Source organism: Canis aureus, chromosome 30 (assembly GCF_053574225.1).
Source record: "Canis aureus isolate CA01 chromosome 30, VMU_Caureus_v.1.0, whole genome shotgun sequence".
Classification (NCBI taxonomy): Eukaryota; Metazoa; Chordata; class Mammalia; order Carnivora; family Canidae; genus Canis; species Canis aureus.
Window position 1 is genome coordinate 20736297 of NC_135640.1, and position 13242 is coordinate 20749538.

A 13242-nucleotide genomic window follows, 5' to 3' on the forward strand; every position below is an offset into this window, starting at 1 on the left:
AAGTGCTAAGGAATGACCTAATGACTGACCATTGATTCTCCCAGGCTTAGAGTAGATTCTCAGGAATGTGTTGGGGTCGTTTTATGCAACTTATTTGTGTGTAACTAGCGAGTAACATGGGGCCAGAATCTCAATGAAGGGGTGACTGAGAGAATGATCCCACTGGAATATCATACATGGTCCTTTTTTTTTTTTTTTTCTAATGCGGACTGGTGAATCTGGATATCATTGAACAATTGAATTCTGATTATCTGGAGTCAATCTTCGTTGAGTCAAAATCTTTGAATATCTCTATTACTTGACACTAAAAATATATCATGTAGTTGTGTCTTTTGATAATTTCCTTCAATCTCATCATCATGGGGTAGAGAATCTCCACAGAGAAAAGAGTCAACAAAAAAGTAAGCAAAAGAAGATGTCTGTAAGGAGCAATGGAAAGTCTATATTTGTTCTGTAATCTGGTTTAATCAAGGATACATTGAGACAGACAAGTTTTGTCTTAATAGGAATATTTAATTCATTGACCTATACTGTTATCTTTCTTCTTTTAGCTTGATATCTACTGTATTTTTGTTTTCTGTTTATCTTAAGTATTTTATATTTTTTTCTTTCCCCTATTAGCTCCTTTGGGATTACTGTTAGTACTAACATACAGTCTTTAACTACTCTTTGAGTGTTACCCTAGCACTATGAATCCTTGAATATTAGACCCTCATTTAAATGAGAAATTTTATCCCTACTCAGATATTATTAGACCCTTAAAACACTTTACCCCTCTCAACTTTTAAGTAATTGTTTTAATTAATTCAACCTCTCTGTATATAAACCTTATAAGACATTACATTTTTTTGTTTTAAGTAAATATTAATTTAGATTTAGTTGTATAGTTACAATCGCCATTTTTATTCATTTCTTTCTATATTTCTATATTTCCCTCTGGGACCATATTCTTTTTGCCTAAAGCACTACTTTAATATTATTTTTATAATAGGTCTGCTAGAGCATTGATCAACATTGTACTTCTCTATGCTACAAGTTTTATGAAGGGATAGAACTATTTTCTTTTGGGGGGAGATACCAACATATAACACATTGGAGGGAAAATTAAAAATTAAATGGGAAATGTGATTGCTAATGGTTTACTTTTTTCCCCTCAATATTTTTTTAAAGAATTATTTATTTATTTGAGAAAGAAAAGGGTGTGTGCTTATGCATGCTAATGAGGGGAGGGGCAAGGGCAAGAGTCTTCAAGTGGACTCCCCACTCAGCATGGAGACCAAGGGGGCCTCAGTCTTATAACCCTTGAGATCATAGCCTGAGCCAAAATCAAGAGTGGGCTGCTTAACCGCTCAACTGACTGAGCCACCCAGGCATCCCTCCCCTTGATATTTTATTGCTCTCAGCAAACAATTGAGAACTATTAAAAAAAAAAAAAAAAAAAAAAACTATTGATAACTATTATCTGACTCTTGGTTGACTTCTTCCTGATTTACTGATGAAAACTTGGGCAGCAAGAGGAGAAATTGTACAGAAATCACTTAATTACAACTTTTCATTTAATAGCATCTACCCATAGAGATAGGTAAAGACATTTGACCTTGATTGTTTTCAGAGAATTCTTTGACCTACTTTGGACTGTTATCATATAGAGAGGTAACTTTAGGCACAATGGATTTTGACCTTGGTCTGCTATGAATGGGGTACCTACTCCCCAGGTCATATAAGCATCAGCAGTGAGTGGATGGCCAGATGAACAACTGTAGTAAATGATGTCCCTGTGGAACATAGGAAGCTCATATTCTTGACATACTTTTATTCTTGGGACCAAGCTATTTACAGGTAAAATACGTTCTCCTGATTTGTTCAGGAAAATTCTACATCTGAGAGGCTAGGAATTGAAGAATGGAGAAGTTGAAGTCTACCTAAGGCCAGTGCTGTGTTTCTTGATGGGAAAAAAAATTGATAGTAAGTTACCTACACAAATTAGAAGAGATCTATCAGTAATAAGAGTAATACTTTAACACTCTACAACATGGACTGCAGAGAATTGGAAAGTCAACCAATTTTTGTTTTATTTCTCAATTAGTCCAGAACCTGGGCAATTACATATCCTAAAATATATGCATATGTTGCTAGATACATCCATTGAGTGAAGATCAGAAAAAATGAGAAGTAGAGATCCTGTTCATTTGAAGTATTAAGAATATCGGGGGTGGGGGCAATTTTCAGAGGCTGCGGTGTGTGTTGGGGGCCTGCCTTCTGCTGCCTCCTCCCCTCCAGGCCTGGACGTGTGTGGGAGTTGGGCAAGCCTGGGGAGTTGTACTCTTGGGGGCTTAAGATGCAGCTACCTCAGTGTGTGGGGCCCTGCCCTGGGCAGGCAGCTTTGGGTTCATAGTGCCGGGGGCCTGGTGTGGGGTGAGGCCAGACTGCCCCATCGTGGCCTGGGCAGGCATGGGTTCCGGGTCAGCTTCTCATACCTCAGACATTCTGTTTGCAATAAATGCCATATAGCCAAAAAATAAAAATAAAAAAAAAAATAAAATAAAATAAAATCCAAATCTCTGATTCATGTGTTTAAAAAAAAAAAAAAAAAAGCTGGGACTTCAGCATCCTGAGCCAAACCAGTCATACAGGAGATGATCAGAATATCTCCTTGTGTTCATAAATGAACTTGGATTTTGTACAGGTCTGCAGAAGGTGTTTTCTGCCATCTGTTTGCATAGAGCCAAACTCCTTAGAAGTGTGGCTGATGACAAAGGTTGGAGACACTGCGTCCTGCGCATGCCCTGTAACAAAGCTCTGGAAGAAGTTTCCCTTTGTAATTCACAAGCTCTAATTCTGCGGTGAGTCTCAGCTTTATGATAGCATTCACAAGGCGCTCAATAATAGTATTGTCATGCAGAGTTTTAGCCCTTTATGTGTCTGGGGGGCGGCTCTCTCTTTTTTTTTTTTTTTTTTAACTTCTATTTTTTTATTTTTAAATAATATACAAAGTATTTTTTTTTCAAGACTCGTGGGGCATGATCTCATTCAAGTTGAGCGTCTGCACCTCCCTCCGGCAGACCAGACCGGCTGTTAGGCTAGTGTGGGGCACTTATTGCACATCTTGCTTTTCATGGAAGATTCTGAAGTCACTGGATGGTGCATCTCTGCTCAGTAGTCTCAGGGCACTTCTCACACATTTTCGGTTCCTTTTTCATTGTTGATAGAGGTGAAAGGTGATCCATTACTTGACGTAGAATATCCTTACTTTCGCTAGGAGGCAGGTTACTGAAATAGTACGGTGGTGGCAGCTGCATAAATAGTTCTGGAGAGATTTTGGAGGTAATCCTGATTTTTTCCCTCTTTTATAAAATACGTAGGAGCTCTTTAGGAAGAAAAGTTGAAAGGGGGTAAATAGAGAGGAATTATGCTCAAAGAAATAAAAATATGAAACAGACTTAGGTGAAATTTTGGTATGATACGTGTATCTACAGGCATATCATTCTCTCTACCCTCATTTTCAACTCTGAAAGTATGTACTTTTAAAAATATAAATATATTTGATTATTTTATTTCTATAAAGATTTTCCAAAAAATAATCAGAAATTTCTTTTCTCCTTTTACTATATACCTGAAGAACTTTCTCTTCTCATTTCTAATAGGACATTTCTCCAAATGCTAGTCCATATTTGTCTTGTGTCTTGAATTTCACTTTCTGTATGGACACTTTAGTTTAGACATATAAGTTATGCAAGAATATCACTTTTCAAAATACATACAAACAAATATATAAGCTACCCTGCTGACTCTTATATACATACTTCTAGAAAGATTAGTTTATATTTGCCTCCTCTACTTCCTCAGATACATAACTAACTATTCAATGCTTGTTTTTGCCTTTGTGTTCCATTAAACTACTTTTGTAAATATATCCCATATCATTCCAGTGGCAAAATAAAAATAAAAATTTTCCTGTCCTTTTATATGTATACTCTTCTGAGAATTTTTAACACTATTAACCTTTTGTTTGTTTGTTTTTTCTGGCTTTTTAAAAACTTTCTTTGAACTGTCTATTTTCTTTCCAGGTCTCCTGCCCTTCTGCCTTCAGTTACCATGCTGACTGCTTTTAGCATATACATTCTCTTCTGTAGCTTTTCAAATATTGACGTTTCCAAGGTTCTATCCTCAGTCAATTCATAACCCACAACACTCATTTAATTTTGCTTCATAATGAGAACTACAACATAATCATTTTGTGCTAAAAATCAATGTTTATATGTTTTATTTTTCATGAAATTTATGTTTGTTAAATTAATCCAAACTCATAGAGGTATTTTTATTTATTTATATGTTGTGCAAATATACCAGAATAAATTCATTGTCTGCCTAGCTTGATTTTCCTACTTCTCCTATAACAGATTTCTAATCTGTTGTGAGAACTTCATGAAAATAATATATATGTAGAATACATTATATTATTATAATGTATGTATATGTAGTGTGTAGATACATGTGTAATGATGTAATGTGGCTATATATACATATTTATACAAAGCATAATGTATACTTTGTGTACATTCCTAAGTCTTTATCTCTCTCCATATATAAATATTATATCTCTCTATAAAAATATATATTTTAAAGATTTCATAATTCATAAGAGATACACAGAGAGGCAGAGACATAGGTAGAGGGAAAAGCAGGCTCCCTGTGGGGAGCTTGATGCAGGACTTGATCCCAGGACCCGGGGATCAAGACCTGAGCCAAAGGCAGATGCTCAACCACTGAGCCACCCAGGGGCCTCTCTTTATCTATATCTATATCTTACACACTGGAATAAGTCTCAGGTTGTCCTGATAGATATAGATTGATAGGTCAATGAGTAGATATAAGGTGGACATAGGTATTTTTTTAAATCATTACTAAATTTTGAGTATATGCAACACTATGATATAATTAATAAATGAATGAATCATGGCAAATATTCACTTTACTAACTTCACTTACACTTTGACAATGATTTGTCAGTACACTCATTCTAGACTTTATTTTTTTTTTTTTAAGATTTTATTTATTTGAGACAGGGAAAGAGTGAGATAGTGAGAGCATTAGTGGAGTGAGGGGCAGAGGGAGAACAGACTCCCCACTGAGCAGGGAGCCTGATGGGGGCCTCAATCCCCAGATTCTGGGATCATGACCCAAGCAAGAGGCAGATGCCTAATCTATTGATCTACCCAGGCACTCCCTCATTCTCGACTTTAAATAGAAACAGAATAATAAAGGAACCTGCACTATGCAGATGAATGGTGTGTCAAGAGCTAAATGTCATTTGCAGAGATGAAATTGGCAGTGGATCTAGTGGAAGCATCCAGTGTGAGTGTCTGTTAGCACTGCTGGCTCTAAGTTCTTGAGATAGTAGAGGTTGGGTCTTTTCTGGATCATCAATTGTAAAGACTATGATAAAAGAGTAAATTAGTTCCTATTTTTTTAAAGGAAAATTTGATTACTTATGCAAATTATACACTCTTCATGTCCTTTGACCTAGCAAATCTACACTTAATTAATTTGTTGTGATATACTTGCTCCTCAGCCATAAAAAAGATTTTTGTTATGTATTTTGCAGAATTCTGAAAAAATCAAAAATTTTTATTAGTTGATACTATGTATATTCATAATATGCAATACTATAATGTTTAAAAGAATGAGACTATATATGAATATGGAAATTTTTCATATATGTATATAGACATATGTGTATATATAGGGAATATATGTGTGTATATATAGACTGTGATACATATTTCTGCATATATATTTCTTTGTATATACGCATATATATTCAAATGGAAACAATAAGATGTACATATTAGTGTGCCTATTATGAGCACATCTTTGCAAATATATTTTTAATGTATTTTTAAATAATGTATACCTTTATATACACATATACACATTAATATACATTTATGGAATAAGCTTTTCCAATGGCTCAGTCAGTTAAATATCTGCTATCAGTTCAGGTCATGATTTTAGGGTCCTGGGATTGAGTCCCTCATCAGGTCCCTGCTCAGCAGCGAGTCTTCTTCTCCCTCTTCCTCTTCCTCTGTAATCTCCCTTGCTCTCACTCTCTCTCAAATAAAAAAAAAATTAATTAATTAATTAAATTAAATTAAATTAAATTAAATATTAAACTTAAATATCCTGGCTTGAACTTTAACCACTTCAGCCATTATAGACCATAAGTTTTATCTGTGTGTTTGCAAAAATCATGTGAAACAGGTTATCTTTTTACAATTTATTGTATGGCAAAAGCACTTCATCTTTTATATGTTTAACTGATGGAGTATAAAAATGAACTACTCTAATTGAAAGTGTATTTTTTTTATTTTTTTTCACTTTAATGTACATGGAATAATCATACTAGCCAGAAAAGCAATATTTTATTTACACTCCTTTTGTAAGATAGTTAACACTTCTTAACATCAGATCCATGGAAATGGATTATCTGATCCCTGTACAAATTGTATGCTTATTATTTTATACATATGTTTTCTTTTAGGGATGTGAATTATATAAAAACAAACCCAAGCCATGAACAATTAATAAACACTGTTTTAAATACTAAAATGAATTTATTAAAATACCAATGTTTAATTATAAATATATAAGAAAGTTGTATCATAAATTTAATTTTTAAAAAGTGGTTAATTATTACTGTATTTATAGCACTTCTTGAAATCTTTAATGATAGGGACTGTGATTGTATTTCCAAGATCTAGCACCATCTCTTACATTTTACATGGATCAGTAAAATACTGTTTAATACTCATAATTAGTTAAATATATGGGGATTTCAAGAAAGTAGAGTTTCTTAACATTAGTACAAAGACTTGAAGTAGACCATGGTGTTTAATTTGCATTTTTGATTTGTATATATGTGAAGGCAAGACAACATAAACACTGGGATCTACGTAAATAAGAATATAGTGGTAGAGAAGTGTATTAGATCTCTATGTTTTATGACAAGTAATGCATATTAGTGGGTGGCTTGAAAGAACATAAATTTATAATCTCAGTTTCTGTGCTTTAGGAGTCCAAATATGGCATTAGCTAGGTCCTCTGTTCAGGGTCTCAGAGGCTACAGTCAGCCAGGCTGTGTCCTCATCTGGAGACTCAGCTGAGGAACAATCTAACTCCACGCACATAGAGGCTGTGGGCAAATTGTTTCCCTATGACTGTGGGCTCTGGATTCATGCAGGCTTTCAAATGGAAGATGATTCCAGGAAATTGCCATCTTGCACAATTTCCTGCCATACGACCCTCTCCATAAACCATTTAAAACATGGCAATTGGTTTCTTAAATTCCACCAAGAGAGTGAGTGTTGGCAGAATGGTCCTATGTAACATAACACAGTCACAGGAGTGACATTCCGTCACCTTTGCCATATTCTAGTAGTTAGAAACAAGTAACAGATCAAGACCACACTCCAGAAGAGGGCTTTACACAAAGGTTTGAGCATTAAGAGGTAAGAAACATATAAAATGACCTTAGATACTGTCTACCACAAAAGAAAAAAATCAAATATTACGGAGAAGAAAAAAAAACATTGCATTTAAATATACTACAATATGCCCAAAGGAGATAAGAAAATATGGCTAGAGATATTCTTAAATTAGTAAGCAAAAATCCCTATATACTGTATTGATTTCTAAAAAAGACTTTATTTATTTATTTGTGAGAGACAGAGAGAGAGAGAGAGATCACCAGCAGGGCGGCAGGGCAGAAGAAGAAGCAGACTCCCTGCTGAGCAGGACCCTGCTGATCCCAGGACCCTGGGATCATGACCTGAACCAAGGCAGATACTTAACCAACTGAGCCACCCAGGTACCCCTGTATTTTATTTTTAAAGAAATCCTAAACAAGAACCTTCTGAAGACTAAACCCTAATGAAAAAAAAAATCTTTCTTTTCTGTGTGATACAACTCTGTGTCAATAATGAAATATTCATTTCTCTTGCCTGATTCATTATTTGTGTTCATAATTAAGTATATTTTATGTAACAAAGTTGAAAATATATATTATCAAAGGATTAGTATCAGTGAATGTGGGTGATTTTTTTATGATTGCTAATCTACTTCATAGATTTTAACTTAAAATATAATCCTACTGTTTATATTACAACATGGATTTTAGTTGAATAATTATTGAGTGGCATGATTTGTGCAGCCTCAGATTGTCATTATTAAATGCTTCTGATGAAGTGATCCAGTGCTGAGTGTTTCAAATTTGTATAAAAGAGTCTCATTATCTCTAGGTAATGGCAATGAGGGTAAGCTAAATTATCTTGAAGCTTCATAGCACCAAAAAGACAAAATACTCTCAGGATGTGCTGGTTCTTTTTCACTCTATTCTCTCTTACCTTCCACAAACCCCATTTAAACATATCCATGCTGCTGATATATAGAAAGTTGCTCAATATAGTCTGGTACCAGAAAATAGGTGAAGAATAATCACATTGCATTAAAATATTCCCTGGTATTATTATTTGTATTTTAATAAAATAATAATAGTTTTCTGTAAAGTTTATTTGCTGTTGAATATAGAAAAGATGCTATAGTGTAAGACCAAAATTCTCATATTTCATAGCCATACTATCTTTATGATATTTTAAAATGATGTTCTTGAGGCTGAAAAATAAAAACTGCCTTTTAAAAGTAACAAGAATAATTGAGTTAAAAAACTCAATTATTAAAAAAAACTCAATTATTATTATTATAGCAATTATAGCAATAAAGGCAGATGATTTATTCTGTTGTTCTTATAATTCGAAATAGTTTACTAGAATCTGAACTTCCAAATGAGAAAAGGAATTTAGGCATTGCTCATTGATATATAGTTTTACATTTTTTCATCTCTAGGAGAAAAATTCTAGGTAATAAAAATGTGAAAACTTCATAGAAATCATACCTATCACCTTCTAGTATACTATAAAATTTAGCCAATCTTTATGTTTATCACTATTTTTATGTCCTTCTGCAACAAAGTAAGCTCTATTAGTGTGAGAATCTCTGTACTGCTATCTGATGTAAACATCTTGGCTACAATAGTGGTAAACAGGTAGTATGTGCATAACTTTTTTAAAAAATTACTGAATAAGTAAAAACTATATTTTCAATAATTTCTTGTTAAAAAGCATAATTTACAAAGTAGACATCTATTCTTAAATATATCACAGGTTTTTCCATTTGCAGCTATTTAGTGTTATGGCTTGTTTTGATAATCTTGATATTTAAATCTTCCCTCTTATCTTCTAAACAGAAATAAAAAAGTATTACATCACAAGTGTTAAATCAACCATTTGTACCTTGGTCTACACTTCATTCTTATATATATTCATTACTAATTTAAAAAACAAAAATATAGCTAATGTTATATGACAATAGTACTATTTCCAAAATAGCTTGAAATACATGCTTCTAGAAATATTTGTTTTCAAAATCTGCTTTACCTTCAAAACTGAGAGGATCTGTCATTTATCTTAAGCAGAACAGTATGAAGAAAAGATACTGAAGAAAGACAAATTATTATTTTACTGTATTTAGAGATTTTTGCCATTGAACCAGCTTAGAATTTGGAACTTCACCACAATGATTATTTAAAAATGTAAATTAAAATAAACTCTCTTATAATCAGACTGACTAGAAATATATCTATTTTTAATAACTGTTTTAATTATAAAAGTTAGACACCAAAAGAATCTCTCAAACCAAATGCAAGAAAAATAACTATGTCATAATGATGCCTGCCGATTTCAAAAATTTTATTTTTAATATACTTTCTTATGTGTGTGTGCACACACACATATGTGTGTATTCTTTTCCTTTTAAACAGATTTTGAGAGAAGTTTTAGGCAGCAAAATTGAGCAGAAAATACAGAGAATTCCCATACAGTCCCTGCTCCCCTTCTCTATATATACACAGTCAACTTTACTATCAATATTCTGCACCACAGTGGTACATTTGTTACAATTCATGAATCTACACTAACATATCATTATTACCCAAAGTTAATAATACACCTCAGAGTTCACTCTTGGCATAGTACATTTCATGTGCAATGTACATTGTACGTTGTACACATTGTACATACAATTGTGTGTTGACAGATATCCATCATTATACTATGATACAGAATAGTTTCACTACCCTAAATCCTGTGTTTCATCTATGCATACTTCCCTCTTCACTAATCTCTAGCAACCCAATGCTCTTTTTATAGTCTCCATAGTTTTGCCTTTTCAGAATGCCATATGGTTGCAATCACATAATATGTAGCCTTTTCAGATTTGCTTCTTTCATTTAGTAATATGCATTTAAGTTTCCACCATTATCTTTCCATGATTTATTAACTTATTATAGCACTAACCAGTACTTTAGTGTCTGGATATACCACAGTTTATTTGTCTATTCACCTACTGAAGGGCATCTTGGTTGCTCAAGTTTTGACATTTATGAATTAAGCTGCTACACACACCTATGTGTAGAGTTTAGTGTAAATATAAATTTTAACTCCTTTGTGTAGTATCTAGGAGTGCAATTGCTGGATTATATTAGTAAGAAGAGTATGTTTAATTTTGTAAAATGGACAAACCGCCTTCCAAAAAGGCTGTACCACTTTGCATCCCCACCAGCAATGAATGAGGGTTCGTGTTGCCCTACACCCTCACCAGCATTTGATGTCAGTGTTCCAGATTTTGGACATTCTAATAGTTATGTATTGGTATCTCATTGTTGTTTCAATTAGCATTTCTCAATAACATGATGTGAAGCATCTTTTCATATACTTACTTGCCATATGTCTGTTTATTTTCTACAGTGAGGTGTCCTTTCATGTCTTTTTGCCAATTTTTTAAAGGTTTTGTTTATTTATGTAACTGAAAGAGAGCAAGCCAGAGAGCACAAGAAAGGGGAATAGTAGGGGGAGTGGGAGAAGCAAGCTCCCTGCTTATCAGGGAGCCCACTATGAGACTCGATCCCAGGACCCGGGGATCATGACCCAAGCCAAAGGCATATGCTCAACCAGCTGAGCCACCCAAGTGCCCCATCTTTCTGCCTATTTTTAAAATCAAGTTTGTCCTTTCTTTTTTTATATAAAGATTTTTATTTATTTATTTGAGAGAGAGAGAGAGCACAAGCAGGAGAAAAGGCAGACACCTAAGTGACTGAGCCACGCAAGCAGCCAGGTTTGTCCTTTTCTTATGATTGAGTTTTAAGAATTCTTTGTACCTGAAACTAAGGTTACACTGTAAGTTAACTAACTAAAATTTAAATAAAAACCTTAAACAACAACAGAAAAAGAAGGTGCCTGGGTGCCTTGAGTGACTGGGTGGCTCAGTTATTTAAGTGTCTGCCTTCAACTCAGGTCATAATCTCAAGGTCCTGGGATCAATCCCTACATTGGCTTCTTGCTCAGAAGTGAGTCTGCTTCTCCCTCTCCACTGCTTGTGGACTCTTTCACAGTCTCTGTCTCTCTCTCTCAAATAAAATCTTAAAAAAAAAAAGTTATTTGTATATTGTGAATAAAGAGTCCTATAACACATATATCTCTTGCGTATATTTTCTTGTAGACTGTGGTCACAGAGCAGAAAAAAATTAATTTTAATGAAATCCAACTTATCAATTCTTTCTTTCATCAATCGTGCCTTTCAGTTTGTAACTGAAGTCCTCATCATGCCCAAAGTCATCTAGATTTTCTCTTCTCTTATCTTCTAGAACTTTTATAATTTTGCTTTTTATAGCTAGATTTATAGTTAGGTCTGTGTTTCTATGAATAATGTAATGTCTTTGTTTATATTTTATTTATTTTGTATGTGGATTTCCAGGGTTCCAGCACATTTTATTGAAAAGACTTCTTTTTTTTTGCCTTTGCTCTTTTGTCAGAGATCAATTGACTGTATTTATGTGATTCTATTTCTTGGATATTTTTATTGATCTCTTTGTCTCTTCTTTTACCAGTACCACACTGTCTTGATTACTGTAGTTTTATAGTATGTCTTGAAGTCAGCTAGCATCAGTCCTCTAATTGTGTTCATCTCCTTCAAAATTTTATTGCCTATTCTTGGTGTTTTGCTTCTCCATATAAATTTTAGAGTTGGTTTCATGATATCCATAAAACAAATTCCCAATATTTTTATTGAGATAGTGTTGAATCTATAGATCAAGTTAAGAAGAATTGACACCTTGACAATATTGAGTCTTCCTATCCATGAACATAGATTATCTTTTCATTTATTTAATATTTTAAAAAGCTTCTTTCCTCAGAGTTTTGTATATATTTTTATATTTTATCTTGTACTATTGGTTTGTAAACTCTCTGGGAATTTCCTGAGTGTAAACTTAAATTGGCCTCTATACATTGAGGGTAGAGAGGTACAAAGGAAAGAGAAAGACCAGTCCATATTGGTAGATAGCAGACTTAATAAACAAAGAACTTACTTGTAAAGCTGTCTTGGATTGTTGCAAGATTAGTAGGTCTCCCCACCTATCCACCAGAATCATTAAAGTTTATATAGAGGCTTAACTAGATTCAGTTATATATATAGTCCAGATAGCCTCAACACCACATTTCTGTCTCAAAGCTGTGTTTTTGGAGTAGCTTCTGGGAGTGTGGAAGGCAAGCAAAATGCACATTTAAAAAATAGGAGGAGGAGTAAAAAGCCCCTAATTGCCAGAGTCCAGGTCGCGGGTCAGTTAGTTGTCACATCTTCTAGATTACTCCTCCAACATGTACAGATTTTGTTAGAATTATATGTAACTATTTTTCTTTGGAGAAAGGAGTTTAATGTAAATGGTATTATGTTTCTAATATCAAATTCCACAGTATGCATTACAAGTATATAGGAGAGTAGTTGCCTTTTGTATGTTAACCTTGTATCCTGCAACCTTGTTGCAATTGCTTATTCGTTTCAGGAATTTTTTTGTTGATTCTTTCAGGTTTTCTACATTGACAATTTGGTCATTTGCAAACCAAGACAGTTTTTTGTTGTTCCTAATCTTACGTTCTTTTTAATTTTTCCCTTTTATTGTATTATTGCATTAGCTAGGCTTCCCGTATGATGTTGTAAAGGATAATAAGTGGAAATATCCTTACCTTGTTCCTGATTGTAGTAGGAAAGTTGTATGTACTTATCATAATTTTTGTTAGATTTCTGAAGAAAAAAACTTTGAAGTTTCAACATAGATTTTAGTGAACAAACTGA